This window comes from Macrotis lagotis, chromosome X (assembly GCF_037893015.1).
Source record: "Macrotis lagotis isolate mMagLag1 chromosome X, bilby.v1.9.chrom.fasta, whole genome shotgun sequence".
NCBI lineage: Eukaryota > Metazoa > Chordata > Mammalia > Peramelemorphia > Peramelidae > Macrotis > Macrotis lagotis.
Genome location: NC_133666.1, coordinates 272,312,268 through 272,331,241, shown reverse-complemented (window position 1 = coordinate 272,331,241; position 18,974 = coordinate 272,312,268). Strand labels below are relative to the sequence as shown.

The window sequence follows — 18,974 nt, the reverse complement described above, 5'->3', positions numbered from 1 at the left end:
GTGGGACACTAATGCATTATTGGTGGAGTTGTGGACTTCTCCAACTATTCTGAAGAGTGATTTGGAAATAATGCCAAAGGATAATAGAATGTGTGTGTGACCCCAGATCCAGCAATATCACTTCTGGGTCTGAAGTGATCATATCTGCAGAGAGATCAAGAAAAAAGGTAAAAATCCTATATGTACAAAAATATTCATAGCAACCCTTTTTGTTATGGCAAAGAATTGGAAACTGAGGAGATATCCATCAATTGGGGAATGGCTGAGCAAATTGTGGTACTTGTATGTGATGGAATGCTAGAGTTCTATAAGAACTCATGAGGGACAGGATTTCAGAAAAACCTGAATATACTTGCATGAATTGATGCTGACTGAAATGAGTAGAACATTATACACACTAACAACATTCTATCAGTGCAATAATCAGGGACAATCTTAGGAGATTTGAGATGGAGAATATCATTTGAATCCAGAGAAGGAAATGTGGAGTTTATAATAAACTGAAGCTTATTATCTTCAATTATTTTATTAAAGATTTTATTTGAGTTTAGTTAGGGCTAAGCCCCCTTCTTTTGCACTTTTTGTCCCATTAAGTTCCTGGAAATTCTTGACTATTTATTTCTCCATATGAATTTACTTACAACTTTTTCTAACTCATTAAAGTAATTTTTAGGAATTTTGATTGATAGAGCACTAAATACATAGTTTAGTTTTGGTAGAATTGTCATTTTTATTATATTAGCTCTACCTATCCATGAGTAGTTGATATTTGCCCAGTTATTTAAATCTGATTTAATTTGTGTAAGAAGGGTTTATAATTGTTTTCAAAAAGTTTCTGAGTCTGTCTTGGCAAACAGACTCCCAGGTATTTTATATTGTCTGAGGTTACTTTTAATGGGATTTCTCATTCTAGCTCTTCCTGCTGTATCTTGCTAGACATAGAAAAGTTGAGGATTTTTGAGGGTTTATTTTATAACCTGCAACTTTGCTACAATTGCTACTTGTTTCCAGCAGGTTTTTGGATGATTTCTTGAGATTCTCTAGGTAGAACATCATGTCATCTGCAAAGAGTAAGATTTTTGTCTCTTCCTTCCCAATTCTAATTCCTTCAAGTACTTTTTCTTCTCTAATTGCTGAAGCTAACATTTTGAATATGATATTGAATAATAGTGGTGATAATGGGCATCCTTGTTTCACCCCTGATCTTACTTGGAATGCCTCTAGCCTCTCCCCATTGAATATAATGTTTGTTGATGGTTTCAAATAGATAGTGCTAATTATTTTAACGAACAGTCCATTTATTCCTACACTCTCTAGTGTTTATAGTAAGGAATGGATGCTGTATTTTGGGAAAAGCTTTTTCAGCATCTATTGATATGATCATATAATTTCTGATAGCTTTGTTGTTGATATAATTGAGTATACTAACAGTATTCCTAATATTGAACCAACCCTACATTCCTGGGATAAATCCTACTTGATCATAATGTATTATCCTGGTAATAACTTGTAATTGTTTGCTAAGATTTTATTTAAGATTTTTGCAACTATATTCATCAGGGAGATAGGTCTATACTTTTCTTTCTATGTTTTAACTCTTCCTGGTTTAAGTAAGAGCACCATATTGGTTTCATAGAAAGAGTCAGGCAGAGTTCCATCTTTCCCTACTTTTTCAAAGAGTTCATGTAGAATTGGAACCAATTGTTCCTTAAATCTTTCGTAGAATTCACTTGTTTATCTATCAGGCCCTGGAGTTTTTTTCTTAAGGAGATCAATGATGGCTTGTTGAATTTCTCTTTCTGAGATAGGGTTGTTTAGGTATTTAATCTCCTCTTCATTTAAACTGAATCACTTATATTTTTGTAAATATTCATCCATTTCAATAAAATTATCAAATTTATTGGCATGGAGTTGGGCAAAATGATTTTGAATTATTACGTTAATTTCCTTCTCATTGGTGGTGAGTTCACCTTTTTTCATTTATGATACTAGCAATTTGGTTTTCTTCTTTCTTATTTTAATCAAATTGACCAAAGATTTATCAATTTTTTGTTTTTTTTTTTCATACAAGCAACTTTTGGTTTTATTTATTAATTCAATAGTTTTTCTTTTGCTTTTACTTTTATTAATTTCTCCTTTAATTTTTAGAATTTCTAATTTGGAATTTAATTGGGGATTTTTAATTTGTTCTTTCTGAATTTTTTTAGTTGCATGTTTAGTTCATTGATTTCCTCTTTCTCCAATTTATTCATGTTCGCATTTAAAAATATATAATATTTCCCCTGAGAGCTGCTTTGAGTGAATCCCATAGGTTTGGTATGTTATTTCATTATTGTTATTATCTAGGATAAAATAATTAATTCTCTGTATAATTTTTTTTGGTCCACTCATTCTTTAAAATGAGGTTATTCAGTTTCCAGTTGGTTCTGGGTCTATATCTCCTTGGCCCAGTATTGCATATGACTTTTTTTGCATTTGTGATCTGAGAAAGATGTATTCACTACTTCTGCCTTTATGCAGTTGATCATTAGGTTTTTATGTCCTAGTACATGGTCAATTTTTGTATAAGGTACATGTACTGCAGAGAAGAAGGTATATTCCTTTCTATCCCCATTCAATTTGCTCCATAAGTCTACCATATCTAATTTTTCTAACAATCTATTTACCTCCTTAACTTCTTTCTTGTTTATTTTATGATTCAATTTATCTAGGTCTTAAAGTGTGAGGTTGAGGTCTCCCACTAGTAGTTTTCCTGGCAATGTCTTCCTGTAGTTCATTCAGCTTCTCCTCTAAGAATTGGATGCTACCCCATTGGGTGCATATCTATTCAGTATTGAAATAAATTTATTGTCTACGGTACCTTTTAGCAGGATAAAGTTTCCTTCCTCATCTATTTTAAAGCTATCTATTTTGGTAGCTGCTTTGTCTAAGATAAGGATTGCTACACCTGCTTTTTTCACTTCAGGTAAAGCAAAATGTATTTTGCTCCAACCTTTTACCTTTACTCTATATGTATCTCTCTGCTTCAAATGAGTTTCTTGTAAGCAACATATTGTAGGATTCTGGTTTTTAATCTAATCTGGTATTCACTTATGTTTTAAGGGAGAGTTCATCCCATTCACATTCAAAGTTTTGATTACTAATTCTTTATTGCCCTCCATGCTATCCTCCCTCTGTTTGCAATTTTCTCCCTTTCCCCACCTTTATCCGTATTCTCCAGTATTTTTTATCTAAATACTACTCCCTTCAGTGTCTTTGCCTTCCTATGCTACCCCTCGCATTTTTCCCCTTTTCCCTTTTCCCTTCCCTTCCTTTTGTTAATTCCCCTTTTTCCCCACTACAATTCCATTTCTCCATCACTCCTCCCCTTTTCCCCTTTTAATACTTGAAAGGTTACATGTTTTTTAAGTTAACTGAATATGTGTAAGTTGACTTTAAGCCAAGGTGTATGAGAAGAAGATTCAGGTGTTTCTCATCTCCTCCCTTCTTCCCCTCTATTACCATAGGTATTTTGTAACTCTTACTGTAATGAGATTTACCCCCAATCAATACCCTTCCTCCTCCCTTCTCCTTCCTGTCCCCCTTTTTAAGGAGGTAGTGCTTTTTTAGATCATTCTATCTGAGTCATAGAAAATTCTGAGTATCTGTCACTTCTTTCTAAGTACATTCTATCGAATAGAGTTAAAATTCTTGAGTTATTAGAGTCTTTCTTCCATGTGGGGTTAAAGCCTGTTACATCTCATTGATAGCAGTCTCATGGATAGGTCATGAATGTCCATCATTTCTGGCTAGGTATATTCTCTCTGTTAGAGTTACAATTCTCAAGATTTATGCAAATCTTTTTCCCCATGCTGGGATATAACCAGTTTCAACTTATTGGATAGCAGTATTTTTCTTTTACCACCCCCTTTTTTTGTTTTTTTACCTTTTCATGAGTCATTGAAACTCCTGTTTGATGTCCAAATTTTCTATTTACCTCTGGTTTTTTCATCAGTAATTTCTGGAATTCTTCCATTTTCTTAAATGTCCATCTTTTTCCCTGGAATTGCAGGTGCAGCTTTGCAGCATAGTGGATTCTTGGCTGCATTCCAAGCTCCCTTGCTCTTCAAAATATCTCATCCCAGGCCCTTTGAGCCTTTAATGTTGATGCAGCCAGGTCCTGTGGAATCCTTACTGTGACTCCTTCATATTTAAATTTTCTTTCTGGCTGCTTTCACTATTTTCTCTTTTATCTGATAGTTCTGGAATTTGGCCACAATATTCCTTGATGTTTTCATTTTAAGATCTTTTTTTCTGGAAGGGATTGATGTATTCTTTCAATAACTAGTTTACCACCCGGTTCCTTGATATCAGGGGAATTTTCCATCACTAGATCCTGTAATATTGAGCCCAGGCTTTTTTTTCTCTTCAATGTTTTCAGGAAGTCCAATAATTCTCAGGTTGCCCCTCCTTGACCTATTCTCTAGTTCAGAGCTTTTCCTGATGAGGTATTTTACATTTTTTCCCTATTTTTTCTGTCTCATAAAGTCATTAGTTTCTGCAGACACCATTCCTTTTTTTTTAGAGAGGAGTTTTCTTCCTTAAACTTTTGCAACTCCTTTTTCCAATTGGTCAATTCTACTTTTAAAAGAGCTTTCCATTTGACCAATTGAGGTTGTGTGATAATTATTTTCTTTTTGCATTTTCCCAATTGAGGATCTGAGAGATTTATTCTCATTTTGTATTTGTCCAGTTGTATTTTCTAAAGATTTGTTTTCTTATTGCAAGGTATTAATCGTCTCTCCCAAATTTTCCATTTGATTTTTAAATCCATTCCTTATTTCTTCAAGGAAGTCTTTCTGTACTGGAGACCAAAATCATATTCTCCTCAAAGGTTCTAGATCTCTCTGAGTTAGGGTCTTTCCCTTCCAAGAATTTTTCTATGTATCCACTTTTCCCCTGACCCTTCTTCATTTTGCTAAAACTTTGAGTTGGGGAGGGGTTTCACAGGGGTTTGGTGTTGGGATCCATAGATGTTTTACTAACTGAGTGCAATTTCTCTGATTGACCAGTAGGAGGTGCTAGTTGTTTTCTCTGGAGTGTCTGTGACATTGATAGAAGTCTTCTCCCTTAGCTTGAAGGTAGGGATTGAGCTATTGAATGCTTTTTCCTTCAATAAATGGTGGGCTTTACCCTGGGGAGAGGGCATCCCTCTCCCTACTGTCAGCTGGGCTGGTTGTTCTGCTCACACACCTGTGCCTGAGGCAGAAGTAGTTTGCAATTGTTTGTTCTGTGAAGAGGCTTCAGCTTCAATAGAGGCATGAACTGGGAGTTCTTCAGACTAGAGGAGCCCAGGGATGGTGGCCACAGTTCTTGTGTACCTGAACACTCCCCTCAGCCGTAGGCAAGCTCCAGAGGATCAGCATGAACACCAGTGCCTCAAGTCCCTGCAGTCAAGCCCCACCACTGATCCAGCAGGTCCATCTCTCAGGCCTTCAGACTCCCCGGTTCCAATTCAACTGCTAATCTGGCTGATCCAGGGCTGATCCATCCTCTGGGGCCAGACTCACCTGCCCGTACTCACCCAAGACAAATTCTGAGGTAGATGTTCTTTCTCCCGGTTTTTCTTTCTGGGTTTTGTGGGTCAGATTTCTGTTAAGAGGTTTGTTTCATATCATAGATGGGGAAAGATCAGGAGACTTTAGGACTGTGCCTACCTTCTCTGCCATCTTGGCCGGAAGTGATCTTCAATTTTTTTAAACTTGTCTTATGCATTATACAATTTGGCTATCTCTAATGTTTTCTTCCTTTTGAATCTGATTCTTTCATAGCCCATTAAATTTTTATCTATGCTTATCATGGTTGCAAATGTAAACCCTATATCATATTACCTTCTGTTGAAGAGAGGAAGAAAACCTGTAATACTCAAAATCATGCAAAAAAAAAAAAAACGATTAGTAGAAACGATTAGTAGAAACGGAAGGCTAGTTGGCACAATGAATAAAGCACCAGCCCTGGAGTCAGGAGTACCTGGGTTCAAATCCGGTCTCAGACACTTAATAATTACCTAGCTGTGTGGCCTTGAGCAAGCCACTTAACCCCGTTTGCCTTGCAAAAAACTAAAAAAAAAAAGAAAAAAAGAAAAAGAAAAAACTACTGCATATGCATTTAGAAAAGCAAATAAAATATTGATATAATAAAAGAGAAAAAAATGAAATACACAGCATCACATAAAAGAGAGAAGAAAAGAAAAAGTTTACAGTGAACTGGAAAGGGGGTAACTGAGGGGAACAAGTGAATCATACTCTTGTCAGTATTGACTCAGTGACAGAATAGCACATCCTCAATTGAGTATAGAAATCTATCAAATCCTACAGGAAAGGAAGAGGGAAGGGGGATAAGAAAAGAGGAGTGAAAGAAAGAAGGGTAGTCAGAAGGGGTTATTCAGAAGGGGTTAGTCAGAAGCAAAAACTTTGAGAACAGACAAGATGAAAGGAAAGAGAGAGAACAGAGTAACTGGAGAAATAGAATGAAGAGAAATACTAACTGAAAAAAATTTTTCCAAGCAAATTTCTCTTATAAGGGCTCATATCCTGAGTACATAGAAAACTGAATGAAACTTATAAAAATAAGAGCCACTTCCTAACTGATAAATGATCAAAAGATATCAACAGATTTCAGATGAAATACGCAAAGCTATCTATAACCATATAGGAAAGCATTCTACTTCACTATTGTTTGGAGAAATAAAAATTAAAACAACTGTAGGACTATTTCAAATCTATAAGATTTGCTAATAGAACAAAAAAGGAAAGTAACAAATACTGGAGAAGAACTAAGAAAATTGAGACATATGCACTCTGGAACAATTTGGAATTATGCCAAAAGGGCTATACAACTATGCATACTCTTTAACATAGCAACATCAATACCAGGTCTATATCCAAAAAGAGATTTTGAAAAAAGAAAAAAGACATATATGTACAAACATATTTACAGGAGCTCTTTTCTGGTGGCAAAAAAATTGAAAATTGAAGGAATGGGGCAGCTAGGTAACACAGTGGATAGAGTACTGGCCCTGGAGTCAGGAGTACCTGAGTTCAAATCCGGCCTCAGACACTTAATAATTACCTAGCTGTGTGGCCTTGGGCAAGCCACTTAACCCCATTGCCTTGTTAAAAAAAGAAAGAAAATTGAAGAAATGATCATCAATTAGAGAACAGGTAAACACATAGTGCCATATATTTAAGGTGGATTGCAATTATGCTGTAAGAAATGATGAGCAGTATGCTCCCAGAAAAATATTCTGTATAGGCTTACAAGAAATGATGCAAAGTGAAATATACTGTATACAAAGTATAGCAATATTGTTGAGATGATCAGTTATAAATGGTTTAGCTATTCTCAGAATACAACTATCCAAGGTAATTTTGAAGTACATATGACGAAAAATGTTATAAATTCCCAAAGTAAATTTGATGGTGTACAAATACAGATTGAAACATATTATTATTAAACTTTGTTTTTCTTTTTTTCTTTTTAATTTAATATTTATTCTCATTTTGTACAATTAATGTTATTTTTACATTAGTAAAATATACTTGTTTAAGAGTGAATGCGATACCCCCTCCCCCCATAAATATAGACTTGCTTCAGCAATAAAGTAAAGGGGAGAGAAAAAAATTAAAATTAAAAAAAATAACAGTAATAATCATAGGTATGGCCAGGTGGAGCAATGGACCGAGAACCAGCCCTGGAGACATGAACACCTGAGCCCACATCTGGCCCTGTACACCCAACAATCACCCAGCTGTGTGATATGCAAGCCACCCAAACCCCAATGCCCTGCAAAAACCAAAAAAAAAAAAAAGACCCAAAAGAAAATAAAATAGTAATAATAGTAGGGGTGGCTGGGTGGTGGACAGAGCATTGGCCCTTGAGCCAAGGAGCCGGGTCCAAATCCGGCCTCAGACACCCAAGGATCACCCTGCTATGTGGCCCCAGGCAGGCCACCCAGCCCCATTTGCCCTGCACCCCCCCAAAAAATAATAATAATAATAAAAGATGTGCTTGAGTCTTTGTTCCAACACCAACAACTCTGTTGTGGGTGGATCACATTCTTTATGATAAGTCCATCACAAAAATTACTTCCATATATTTCCACCATTGCCATTCCTGATCGCAACTCCCTCCTTTCATATTTCTCCACTACCATGTACTATATTTTCTCTCTCCTTTCACTCTGACTGTGCTGTAGGGTAGCTGAGTGGTGCAGCAGACAGATCCCTGTCCCTGGGGCAAAGAGGCCCCGAACCCCCATAACACCCCTTAGGCCCAGAATCCACCTGGCCCTGTGGTCCCGGACAGGCGATCCAATCCCAGCCCCTTGCAATAAGCAAAAAAGAAAATGTGTTATATCTGACCACCCCCCCCCATGGTCCATCCTCTCCTCCATCACTCACATCCCCCGCCTTCCCCCTGCCCCCCCCCCTTCTTACTCCAAATGCCTATACCCCATTGAGTATATATGCTGTTTCCTCTCCTAGTCACGTCTAATGAGAGCAAAGGTTCCCTCATTCCCCCTTGCCTCCCCCCTTCCATATCATTGCAATAGCTCATTGTAATAAAGAAAAATCTTATTATATGAACTATCTCGGCCTATTTCCCCTCTCCTTTTTCTTTCACCCATTAAATTTCCCTATTTTCTTTTGACTCCATTTTTACACCATATTTTATCTTCGAATTCAGCTTTCTCCTGTGCTTCAACTATAAAAGCTCCCTCTACCAGCTCTATTAACTGAGAAGGTTTGTATGAGTATTATCAGTGTCACTTTTCTATACAGGAATACATGCAGTTCATCATCATTAAGTCCCTCATATTTTCCCCTTCTCCTCCAATCTCTATGCTTCACCCTAGTCCTGTATCTGAAGATCAAACCTTCTGTTCAGCTCTGGCCATTCCAACAGGAACATTTGAAATCCCCCTGGTTCATTGAAAGTCTATCTTTTTCCCTGCAAGAGGACATTCAGCCTTGCTGAGTAGTTGATTCTCACTTGCATTCTAAGCTCTTTTCCCCTCCAGTATATTGTATTCCAAGCCCTACGAGCTTCCAATGTAGCTGCTGCTAAGTCCTGTGTGATCTTGACTGCAGCTCCATGATATTTGAACTGTGTCCTTCTGGCTGCTTGTAATATTTTATCTTTGACTTGGGAGTTCTGGAACTTGGCTATGATATTCCTAGGGGTTGGTTTTTTGGGATCTCTTTCTCAGGGGGATCAGTGGATTCTCTCCATTTCTATTTTGCCCTCTGCTTCTAGAATATCAGGGCAATTTTCCTGTAGTAATTCATTGAAAATGATGTCAAGGTTCTTTTCCTGATCATGACTTTCAGGTATTCCAATAATTTTTAAATTATCTTTCCTAAGTCTGTTTTCCATATCAGTTGTTTTTTCAATGAGATTATTTCACATTTTCTTCTAATTTTTAATTTTTTTTGGTTTTGAAGTATTGATTCCTGATTTCTGGCAAATTCATCAATCTCCTTGAATTCTATTCTTTGTCTGAAGGATTTGTTCTCCTCAGAGAGTTTTCTTATCTCTTTTTCCATCTGGCCCATTCTTATTTTTAAAGCATTCTTCTCCTCCATAACTTTTTGAACTGTTTTATCCATTTGACCTAAGCTGGTTTTTAGCATGCTATTTTCTTCAGCATTTTTTTGGATTTCCTTGACTAGGCTGCTGACTTCATTTACATGTTTTTCCTGCATCTCTCTCATTTTTTTTCCCAGTTTTTCTTCCAACTCCCTCATTTGATTTTCAAAGTCTTTTTTGAGCTCTGTCATAGCCTGAGCCCAATTTCTGTTTTTCTTGGAGTCTTTAGATGTAGGAGCTTGTGCTTCCTCATCTTCAGACTGAGTATTTTGGGTCTTCTTGGGCTCATTTGCAAAATATTTCTCAATAGTCTTCTTTTTGTTTCTCTGCTTGCTCATTTTCCCAGCCTGGGCCTGGTTTGGGGTGTTTCTTGAGCTTTTGGGACACTCCTACAAGGGTCTCAGTGTGTGAGGCTCTGTCCTCCCTCCTGTCTGTGAATGACCATAAGCACCTCCCTCTTCCACAGGGCTGAGGTGGGGGGGGGGGGGCCCTGCTGTTCTATGGGGGGGGCCTAGACTGCTATCAGGATCTGAATGTGGTCAAAGCCCCAGAGTCCTGTTCCAGAGGCAGAGGACAGAGCTCTGCAGTCTCTCTTCACTCCCCTCCCTCAGCTCAATGGGCTCATGCCCTGGGGGCTCCTGCTTGCCAGCTCTGCCTATTTCTATTCCTAGATCTGGGCTGGGGAAAGATCATGCTGCTTGCTGTGTGCCCTGAGGGCTGTGCTCCACGTGCTCTCTCTGGCAGAGGTCCCCTGCTCTTCCCCTACTTTGTGCCCGGTGCTCCTCGGGGTGCAGCTCAGGAGACTCCCCCGCTGCTGTGAGCTGCGGCTCCCAGCTCCCTGGGGCTGCCTCCAGGAGGCTGAGGTTCTTTGGCTCTGGCAGGCCACCCCTCTGGCGGGCTGCCTCTCCAATCCCGGGGAGCAGAGCCTTTCTGCTCTTTTCCAGGTTACCTTGAGTAGGAGAACTGCCTCACTGGGACCCTTTGTAGGTTCTATCTCTCGAAAGTTTAGTTAGAGTCCTTAGCTGATGAATTTTATCAGAGAGCTCCTAAGACTGGATCCCTTCTTGTCACTATCTTGGCTCCGCCTCCCCTTTTTTGGCACTTTTATGGGCCAAAGACCTATGATGCATCCCAACTTTCAGAGCTAATAGAGTCACATTAGGTAGTGATAGGGACATGATCCTAGAGATGAACTGAATACTTCCATAGAGTTCCATCACCAATCATTGCTAAAACTGCTGACCATTTAATTCATGTTAAAGTCAGTCCCTCCCTGATGATGTTCTAGAGAACTTTAAGAGAATTTTAATGTCATTAGACATCTTTACTGTGGTAATACCATCAAATGCTGATTCTTTTCCACCTGAACTTTACCAGGTAGAGAACCCATTGTTCATTCAAAGGTTGACTGAGATTTTTTTAAAATATATGGCATGATAAAGTTATTCCATTGTCTATCTCTATGACTTATATATATATAATTAAAATACCTATCTTGTGACAATCACAGCACACTGTGGACTCAGTCACTGCTAGAAAAATTCTTGCCAGTTTTTTCTTTAATAACTGATCCTGGGGGGCGGGGCACAGAGCCAAGATGGGGATAGGAGAGGATCCTCTCTTCTGTGCTTAATCTCTGATATTTTCAAACTTATAAACTAAGGACTCCAGCTAAATTTTTGAGAGACAGAATCCACAGAGGGATCCAGTGAGACAATTCTCCAGCCCAAGGAATCCTGGAAAAGAGAGGAACGGCTCTGCTCCATGGAGTTAGAGGGGCAGCCAGCCAGAGTGAAGGAACTTCAGCCTCCCAGAGGCAGCTCCCAGGCTCTGGGAGCCACAGTTCATGGCAGAGGGGGCAGTTTCCTGACCTACACCCCAGGGAGCACTGGGCACAACTTGGGAGATCAGCGGAAGACCTCTGCCAGAGTGAGCACATGTAGTCCAGTCCTCAGGGCATTAAGCAAGAAGTGTGGCCCTCACATCCCAGATCCAAAAAACCAGAAGCAGACAGAGCTGGTGAGCAGGAGCCCCCAGGCATGAATGCTGATCCTAGGTAGCGGAATGGTGAGAGACTTCCAAGGTCTATCCTCTGTCCATGGAACAGGACTCTGGGGCTCTGATGACATTCAGATCCTGATGGTAGTCTAGGCCCCTCATAGAACAGCAGGCCTCCCCCCCACCTCAGCCCCATGTCAGAGGGATGCGCTTATGTTCATTCATAGATGAGGAGGAAAAACAGAGCTTCAAACACTGAGATCCTTGTGTGGGAGGTGTGTCCCAATAATACTTGAAAGCTCAGGAAGCACCCCAAACCCAGCCACAGGCTGGAGAAATGAGTAAGCAGAGAAAAAAGAGGAATACCACTGAGAAATACTTTGTCTATGAATCCAAGAAGGATCAAAATACTCAGTCAGAAGATGAGGAAGTACAAGCTCCTGAATCTAAAGACTCAAAGAAAAACAGAAATTGGGCTCAGGCTATGACAGAGCTCAAAAAACACTTTGAAAATGAAGTGAGGGAGATAGAAGAAAAATTGGAAAAAGAAATAAGAGAATACAAGAAAAACATGAAAAAGAAGTCAGCAGCTAAGTCAAGGAGATCCAAAAAAATGTGGAAGAAAATAACATTTTAAAAACCAGCATAGGTCAAGTGGATAAAACAGTTCAAAAAGTTATTGAGGAGAAGAATGATTTAAAAAGCAGAATTGGCCAGATGGAAAAAGAAATAAGAAAGCTCTCTGAGGGAGACAAATCCTTCATCTGTAGAATGGAACTTAAGGAAGCACCTCAAAACCAAAAGAATGAAAAATTAGAAGAAAATGTGAAACATCTTATTGAAAAAACAACTGATATGGAAAACAGATTCAGGAAAGATAATTTAAAAATTATTGGAATAGCTGAAAGTCATGATCAGGAAAATAGCCTTGACATCATTTTCAAAGAATTCCTACAGGAAAATTTCCCTGATATCCTAGAAGCAGAGGGCAAAATAGAAATGAAGATGATCCACCAATCTCCCCAAGAAAGATAGCCAAAAAAAAAAACCCAACAACAAACCCCAGGAATATTATAGCCAAGTTCCAGAACTCCCAAGTCAAAGAGAAAATATTACAAACAGCCAGAAGGACACAATTAAATTATCATGAACCTGCAGTCAGGATCACACAAGATTTAGCAGCAGCTACATTAAAAGCTCAGAGGGCTTGGAATATAATATTCCAGAAGGCAAAAGAACTAGGAATGAAACCAAGAAACAACTACCCAGCAAAACTGAATGTCCTCTTCCAGGGAAAAATATGGACTTTCAACAAATCAGGGGAATTTCAAATGTTCCTGTTGGAATGAACAGAGCTGAACAGAAAGTTTGATCTTCAAATACAGGACTCAGGTGAAGCATAGAGTGTGGAGAAGGGTAAAATATGAGGGACTTAATGATGATGAACTACATGTATTCCTGCATAGAAAAATATACTGATAATACTCATATGAACGTTTTCATTTAATAGAGCAGGTAGAAGGGACTTTTATAGATGAAGCATAGGAGAGAGCTGAATTTGAAAATATAATATAGTGTAAAAATGGTGTCAATGGCTAAAAAGGAAATGTAATGAGAAAAAGAAAAAGGAGAGGTGGAATAGGCTAAGATGTTTCATATAATAAGATTTTTTTTATTACAATGAGTTATTGCAATGATATGGAAGGGGAGAAGGCAAGGGTGAGTGAGGGAAACTTCACTCTCATCAAAAGTGGTTAGGAGAGAAAACGACATATATATTTAATGGGGTATAGACATCTAGGGTAAGAAGGAGAGAAGGGGGATGGGGGAAGGGTGGATGTAAGTGATGGAGGAGAGGATGGACTGTGGGAGGAGAGTGGTCAGATATAACACATTCTCTTTTTTACTTCTTGCAAGGGGCTGGGATTGAATGGCCTGTCTGGGACCATAAGACCAGATGGATGCTGGGCCTAAGGGGTGGTATGTGGACTCAGGGCCTCTTGGCCCCAGGGCTGGGGATCTGTCTGCTGCACCACTCAGCTACTCTATAGCACATTTAAGAAGAGGGACACAGTGAAAGGAGAGAGAAAATATAATATATGGTGGGGGGGGAAGTATGAATGGAGGGAGTTGCAGTCAGCAATGGCAATGGTGGAAAAAATATGGAAGTAGCTTTTGTGATAGACTTAACATAAAGAATGTGATTCACTCCAACAGAGCCAGAGGTGTTGGAACACAAAGTGAACCAACTTATTATTTTTATTATTATCATCATCATCATCATTATTTTCATTATTATTATTATTATTATTTTGGGGGGTTGCAGGGAAAATGGGGCTGGTTGGCTTGCTTGGGGCTTCACAGTTGGGTGATTGTTGGGTGTCTGATGCCAGATTTGGATTCGGGTGCTCCTAGCTACAGGAATGATACTATGTCCACTGTGCCACCTGGCTGTACTTATTATTATTAGTAGTAGTAGTAATAGTAGTAGTAGTATTATCATTATCATTATTATTGTTATTGTTATTTTATTTTTTTCTCTGTCCTTTACTTTATTGTTTATGTGGGTGTATATTTTTGGAGGGGGGAAGAGGGAATTATGTTTACTCAAACAAGAATATCTTAGTAATGTATAAAAAACATCATTTGTACAAAAATCAGAATAAATTAATTAATTAATTATAAAACATAGACTGATTCTTCACCTGGGAGATAATCAAATACATGATGGCCAATGTAACTTCAGAAAGGACCAAGGAAGATTTAATATGGCATTTGCTGTCCAACACCTCCAGGAGAAATGACAAGAGCAGAGCAGAAGTCTATATACAATGCTTCTAGAGCTGATCAAGGTCAACAATAATACTGTTTTCAGCGATGTTGTCGAATTCCTTCAACGAGAATGACAATGGCATCAAGGTCAGTAATCATACTAATGGTAAATTCTTCAACTTAAAAAACTACAATCAAAGTCAAAATAGAGTAAATGTTGGTGTGCAGTTTGCTGTTTGTGAATTAATGCAAAGTGAAGGAGAAACACCTGATCATTATGCATTACAATAACAAATTTGCAATAATATTTAAATTTTAAATATTTGGTCTTTCTAATCAATACAATAATACTGACAATTCAGAAAGACTTCCCATGGAAAAAAATACTACTCAACTCCAGGAAAAAGAAGTGATTAATTCTGAATGAAAATTATAATTGTTTTTGTTTTCATTTTTCTTAATTTCTTTGAAATAGGGTTAACATAGAAACAAGTTTTGCATGATTTCACATGTATACTTGTTATCATATTGCATTCTCAGTATAATGGGGAAAGAACAAGATCATTTAAAAAGTAATAGTTTTAAAAAATAACAGAATTTAGATGCTAAACCATATGGTACATATATGTTTAGTGTTGCTTTTACTTCATTTTCTGTGACAATTTTTTGCAAAATGTAATTAGATTCATTTTTGTTTTTCTTTTGCCTGAGATCATGATTGCTACCTTGCTTCTTTTTTTTTAAATTATCATCTAACACAAAGATTCTACTCTGTTTGTCTTCAAATGTTTTTCTTATAAATAGCATTTTGTCAGATTCTGGTTTATAACCCACTCTCCCATGAGTGGATTTTGTTTTATTAGTTCATCACATTTATATTCACAGTTGTGATTATTATCTATTTGCCTCATTCTATCTTACTCTATCAATCCTTCCTTTTCCTTTCACCATTCCCTTCCACAAACATCTATTTTGATTCTGTCTGCTGTCTCCCTAGTCAGTTCTCCCTTCTATAATCACTTTTCCTTTTCTTATCCTTCTTCCTACTTATTTCGCTGTAGGGTTAGATTGATTTCTATACCCAACTAAGTGTGGATGTTATTCCTTATTTGAACCAATTCCGATGAGATTAAGGTCCAAGCATGTTCCATCACTTTCTGTATCATCTTACACATCATTGCAAAAAATTCTTCCTTTTGGACTTCTGGCCAAGATGGCAGAGAGAAGACAGCCACAGTTCTAAAGTCTCCTGATCTTTCCCCATTTATCATTTGAAACAAACCTCTCAAAAGAAATCCAACCCACAAAACCCAGAAAGAAAAGCCAAGAGAAAGAATATCTACCTCAAGATTTGTCTCCCTCAGCAGCACTGGACAAATTTGGGCAGGTGAGTCTGGGAATAGAGGGCAGACCAGACCTGGATCAGCCAGATTAGCAGCTGAATTGGAGCCAGGGAATCTGAGGGCCTGTGAGGCAAGCCTGCTGGATCAGCAGTGGGGCTAGAGGGCAGGGGCTTGAGTCAACTAGGGAGCAGGGGCATGCTGACCCTCTGGAGCTTGCCAACAGGGTTGGGGGTGGTGGGGGGGAGAATTCTGGTGCAGGAGGGCTGTGGACACCATCCCTGGACTCCTCTGGTGTGAGGAACTCTTAGTCCATGCCTCCATTGCAGCTGAAGCCTCTTCCCAGAACAAACAATTGCAGACTATTTCTGCCTCAGGCACAGTTGTGTGAGCAGAAGAACCAGCCCAGCTGACAATAGGAAAAAGGATGACTTCAGGCCAGGGCAAAGACCACCATTGATTAAAGGCAAAAAGATTAATTACCTCCAACTCCTCCCTTCAAGCTAAGGGAGAAGGCCTCAATCAAGGTCACAGACACTCCAGAGAAAGCAACCAGCACCTGCTACTGGCCATCCAGAGAAATTGCACTCAGTGAGTAAAGCCTCTGTTGATCCCAAGCCCCTGGGAACCAGCCCCTCCCCAACTCAAGGTTTTAGCAAAATGAAGAAGGGTCAGCAGAAAGGTAGATCCATAGAAAAATTCTTGGAAGGGAAAGACCCTAACTCAGGGAGACAAAGAACCTCTGAGGAGAATATGACCTGGGCGTCAACACAGAAGGACTTCCTTGAAGAAATAAGGAAAGAGTTTAAAAATCAACTGGAAAATTTGGGAGAGACAATTAATACCTTGCAACAAGAAAACAAATCCTTAAAAAATACAATTGGACAAATACAAAATGAGAATACTTCTCTCAAATCCTCAATTGGGCAAATGCAAAAAGAAAATAATTCTCACAAAACCTCAATTGGTCAAATGGAAAGCTCTTTCAAAAGTATAATGGACCTATTGGAAAAGGATTTGCAAAAGGTTAATGAAGAAAACTCCTCCATAAAATGCAGAATGGAGTCTGCAGAAACTAATGACTCCATGAGACAGCAAGAAGCAGTTAAACAAAACCAAAATACCAGAAGAAATAGAAGAAAATGCAAAATACCTCATCAGCAAAACCACTGACATTGAGAAGAGGTGGAGGAGGGGCAACCTGAAAATTATTGGACTTCCTGAAAACATTGACGAGAAAAAAAGCCTAGATTTAATATTACAGGATCTAGTGACAGAAAAGTGTCCCTGATATCATAGAACCAGAGGGTAAAGTAGTTATTGAAAGAATACATCAGTCCCCTCCAGAAAAAGATACTAAAATGAAAACACCAAGGAATGTTGTGGCCAAATTCTAGCACTATCAGATAAAAGAGAAAATCCTGCAAGCAGCCAGAAACAATTTAAATATCAAGGAGCCACAGTAAGGATTACACAGGACCTGGCTGCATAAACATTAAAGGATGTAAGGGCCTGGAATGAGATATTTCGAAGTGCAAGGAAGCTTAGAATGCAGCCAAGAACACACTATCCCGCAAAGCTGAGCCTCCTGTTCTAGGGAAAAAGAAGGACATTTAACGAAATGGAAGAATTCCAGAAATTCCTGATGAAAAGACCAGAGCTGAATAGAAAATTTGTACATCAAACAGCAGTTTCAAGAGACACATGAAAAGGTTAAAAAAAAAAAGAGAGAGGGCATTAAAAAAAATTGCTATCCAATAAGTTGAAATGGGCTATATTCCCGCATGGGGGAAAAGATTCTTATAAATCTTGAGAATTGTAACTCTAACAGAGGGAATATACCTAGCCAGAAGTGATGGACATTCATGACCTATCCATGAGACTGCTATCCAATGGGATGTAACTGGCTTTAACCCCACTTGGGAGAAAGACTAATAATTCTCAAGAATTTTAACTCTATTAGAGAGAGAATGTACTTAGGTAGAAGTGACAAATACTTGGAATTTTCTATGATTCAGACAGAATGATCTAAAAAATACTACCTCATTAAAAAGGGGGACAGGAAGGAGAAGGGAGGAGGGAGGGGATTGAATGGGGTAAATCTCATTACATTAAGAGGTACAAAATACCTAGGATAATAGAGGGGAAGAAGGGAGGAGATGAGAAAGACATGAATCTTCTTCTCATCCACCTTGGTTTAAAGTCAAATTACACATATTTAGTTAACTTAAAAAACATCTAATGGTTCAAGGATTGAAAGGGAAAAAGGGGAGGGGGGATGGAGAAAGGTAGTGGGAGTGGGGAGAAAAAGGGGAACTAACAAAAGGAAGGGAAGGGAAAAGGGAAAAAGAGAAAGGGGAAAGAAAGGGGAGGGGGAGATATAGGAGGGCAAACACACTGAAGGGGGTGGTATTCAGGTACAAATATTGGGAAATACAGATAAGGGGTGAAGGGGGAAAATGCAAACAGAGGGAAGAAAGCATGGAGAGCAATAAAGATTTAATAATCATAACCTTGAATGTGAATGGGATGAACTCTCCCTTAAATCATAAGCGAATAGCAGAGTGGATTAAAAACCAGAATCTGACAATATGTTGCTTACAAGATCCTCATTTGAATCAGAGAGATACATATAGAGTAAATGTAAAAGGTTGGATAAAAATATATTTTGCTTCAGCTAAAGTAAAAAAAAAGCAGGGGTAGCAATCCTTATCTCAGACAAAGCAGCAGCAAAAATAGATAGCATTAAAAGAGATAAGGAAGGAAACACTATCCTCCTGAAAGGTACCATAAACAATAAAGCTATTTCAATACTAAATAAATATGAACCCAATGGAACGGCATACAAATTCTGAGAGGAGAAGCTGAAAGAACTACAGGAAGGCATAGTAAGCAAAACTCTACTAGTGGGAGACCTCAACCTCCCATTCTGAGATCTAGATAAATCGAATCATAAAATAAACAAGAAAGAAGATAAGGAGGTAAATAGATTGTTAGAAAAACTAGATATGGTAGACTTATGGAGGAAATTGAATTGCAATAGAAAGGAATATACCTTTTTCTCTGAAGTACATGGAACTTATACAAAAATTGACAATGTACTAGGACATAAAATACTAATGATCAACTGCAGAAAGGCAGAAATAGTGAATACATCTTTCTCAGATCACAATGCAATAAAAGTCAAATGCAATATTGGGCCAAGGAGATAAAGGCCCAGAACCAATTGGAAAC

The 18,974-nt window shown here is 38.4% G+C and overlaps 1 long non-coding RNA gene across 2 annotated transcripts in view; it reads right to left on the bottom strand.

Moving 5' to 3' along the window:
- LOC141501037 (uncharacterized) overlaps window positions 1-18,974 on the bottom strand; it is a 228,120-nt gene that overhangs the window by 86,451 nt on the left and 122,695 nt on the right. Inside the window, exon 4 of one of the 2 annotated variants that reach the window (XR_012472115.1) lies at window positions 14,441-14,519. The exons of the other annotated variant lie outside the window; for it this stretch is intronic. This is a non-coding gene — a long non-coding RNA (uncharacterized LOC141501037). Of the gene's footprint in view, window positions 1-14,440; window positions 14,520-18,974 lie in introns of those variants that run through there. 2 annotated transcript variants of the gene reach the window in all.